This window comes from Callorhinus ursinus, unplaced genomic scaffold, assembly GCF_003265705.2.
Source record: "Callorhinus ursinus isolate GAN/ISIS: 27379988/994484 unplaced genomic scaffold, GSC_fseal_2.0 scaffold44, whole genome shotgun sequence".
Taxonomy (NCBI): domain Eukaryota; kingdom Metazoa; phylum Chordata; class Mammalia; order Carnivora; family Otariidae; genus Callorhinus; species Callorhinus ursinus.
The window spans coordinates 2,743,815-2,746,733 of NW_027397106.1; the positions used below are offsets into that span (position 1 = coordinate 2,743,815).

Here is a 2,919-nt window from a genome sequence, read left to right on the forward strand (position 1 = left end):
TGTGGGCCGGAGGCAGGACCCCATTTGTCATGAAGTTTCTAGAAACTGTGAAGGCAGGGCTGAATAAAGAATCAGTCGAGGCCAATTGGCAGCATTTTGTTGCTGAAGCAAAGAAGGCTGAGAATGAGTTGTGAGCCACTCTCCAGTGACCTTTGTTTTGTCTGAACTGAAGGGTAAAGTAATTATTCGCACAACTCTGTCATGACGAGAATCCCTGTTAGCCTGGATATGGCCCTGGCCCCCCTCCCTGGAGACTTCCTGCAAATGGCAGGTCCAGAAGGGGCTCACCTCATTCAGAGATGAGCACTGGTCAAAAAGGAGCCATTCCAGGACCCACAATAGATACCTTATGTTAAAAAATGCAGGGAACTGGAAAAACAAGAGGCAGGGGAAAAACACTCAACAGAAAAAAGTTCCAATAAAATATTACCCAAAACTCAATGAAATAGACACCATGATAAAATAAGAGAATGAAGAGGTAAATGAATGGGATAATAAAGAAGAAAATGTGAGCTTGTAGAGTTCAGAAAAGGAGCAAAGAAACAAGACAGCCATAATGCAAATGAAGACAAAGCTGGAAGCAGACAAGGAGGCCAAGGCATTGCTGAATGTACAGTAATGGACACAGAAGGGGAGGCAGGGGGAGGGGAGGGGAGCAAGCAGGCAGGAAGCAGCCATCACAGAGGACTGAGGGAGAATGAAGAGAAAAAAACCAATAAATACAACACAGGCGTAACTGAAAAGAGAATATATATGGGTGGGTTTTATATATACATAAATATGCATACAATATATACTTTTTTAACAGTATGGGTTCCCTCCGTACATACACAATCCTGCCCAATATCTGTCTCCACCTCTCTCTCCCTCTCTCATAAACACACACACGCACACACACACGCGCACGCACACACACGCACACACACACCACATACGCCAGGAAAAACACAGAAACATATCCAAGTGAGGTTACTACAAAGATACACAGGAACTGGGAACACGACTTGCATCTGTATATGGGAATTGGCTGGCTGGGCAATGGCCTGGAGCATGTATTTGTTCCTTAAACATCTATTACTTCTTCAATGTTTAAACATACAAATAAGTGTGTAAGTAATAATATTCAGTATGTAAATAGGCAGTGTCCTACATCTACATCTGGAATGTTTAGATACATAGCATATTAAGTTTCTAGTTTTAACTATCACTTTGTGGGGTATGAAAGGAGGACAGTAGGGTGTTAAGTGAGACACCATGAACACACAGTTAAAAAACTCCAAGAATGAAACACTACGTGGGACAAATAACCTGGTTTCTTTAACAAATAAAGTAAGAAAATTATGAAGGAGGATCTAATGACTTAAAAGATTTGAAAGGCATATGATCTAAAAGACATATTACCCACGTACGACATGTATAGAGCTTATTTGGGTCCTGATACGGACAACCAAAATATAAAACATAAACAATCCTAACAGGAATATCTGAAGATTAAATAGACACTTGTTGATATTAATGAATATACAAATTTTTAAGATATGAAAATGATATTTTGGTTATATTTTTTAAAAGTCTCTCATTTAGTCATAAATATGGAATTATATACCAAAGAGACAATATGATCTCTGGTATTTATTTTCAAATAATTTACAGTTGCTAAGGAATAGGGTAGGAATATGGAAGCTGTAAGATGGACCATGAGATAATGACTTTTATAAAGCTAGGTATTAAGAACATAGGGACCGATTATGTTGTTATTTTACTCTTCTATGTGGGTGAAATTTTACATAAAAGGAAAAAAGTCATATTTAACATTACTAATTATGAAAAAGAACAAGAATATTTTTAAAAAGGTATATGCAAAAGATATTTCAATCTCCTATTTCTGCTGGGTACAACACAGGTGGAGGGGAAAGCACTTAGTACATCTGATGCACAAACATAACATGCAGATGCTTTGTTTGAGAGAGTGACTAACTCCTAGCTCAGTGAATTAAGAATAGTCTCATTGTACTGAGATCAAGTCAAAGCTGGAAGACAGGAGATATTTTTCCCTGACTAAAGGAAGCCAAAAATGCAATCTTCATATTTCATAACTTTCTAATAATCCAGATGTGACATCACTGTTTGTGAAGCCCAACCCTGCCCAATCTGCAAGCTCACCTTCCAGGACGGAGCCCAACCCATTTCTACCATATATAAACTGCTGCCGGGACGCTCATCTCACTGATCTGCTCCTCTCAGCTCTACCCTCCAGCCTCTCACGCTTTCTTCAGCCTTGTCCTCTTCAGGAACCATGTCTAGCAAATCCACCATGAGGAGCCAAAGCATTGGCCACCGTGGCTTCAGCGCCGGCTCAGCCAGAGTCCCAGGGGTCTGCCGCTCTGGCTTCAGCAGCGTCTCCGTGTCCCGCTCCAGGGGCAGTGGTGGCCTCGGTGGAGTGTGTGGAGGAGCCGGCTTTGGCAGCAGGAGCCTCTATGGCCTGGGTGGCTCCAAGAGGATCTCCATCGGAGGGGGCAGCTGTGCCATCAGTGGCGGATATGGTGGCAGAGTTGGAGGTGGCTTTGGCTATGGAGGTGGAGCCGCAAGTGGGTTTGGTTTTGGCGGTGCGGCTGGGGGTGGCTTTGGGCTCAGTGGTGGACCTGGCTTTGCTGGTGGCTATGGGGGCTCTGGCTTCCCTGTGTGCCCCCTGGAGGCATCCAAGAGGTCACCGTCAACCAGAATCTCCTCACTCCTCTGAACCTGCAAATCGACCCCACCATCCAGCGGGTGAGGACTGAGGAGCGGGAGCAGATCAAGACCCTCAACAACAAGTTCGCCTCCTTCATCGACAAGGTGAGCCAGGAAGACCTGCCTCCGCTGCGATTTCAGAGTCCCCAGACTAGACAACCAACGAATGTCCTACCAGGGGGAGACTCA

At 43.8% G+C, this 2,919-nt stretch overlaps 1 pseudogene; it reads left to right on the plus strand.

The window, feature by feature from the left end:
- Positions 1–2,296: 2,296 nt before the first annotated feature.
- LOC112832597 (keratin, type II cytoskeletal 6B-like) overlaps positions 2,297–2,919 on the plus strand; it is a 14,568-nt pseudogene continuing 13,945 nt past the window's right edge.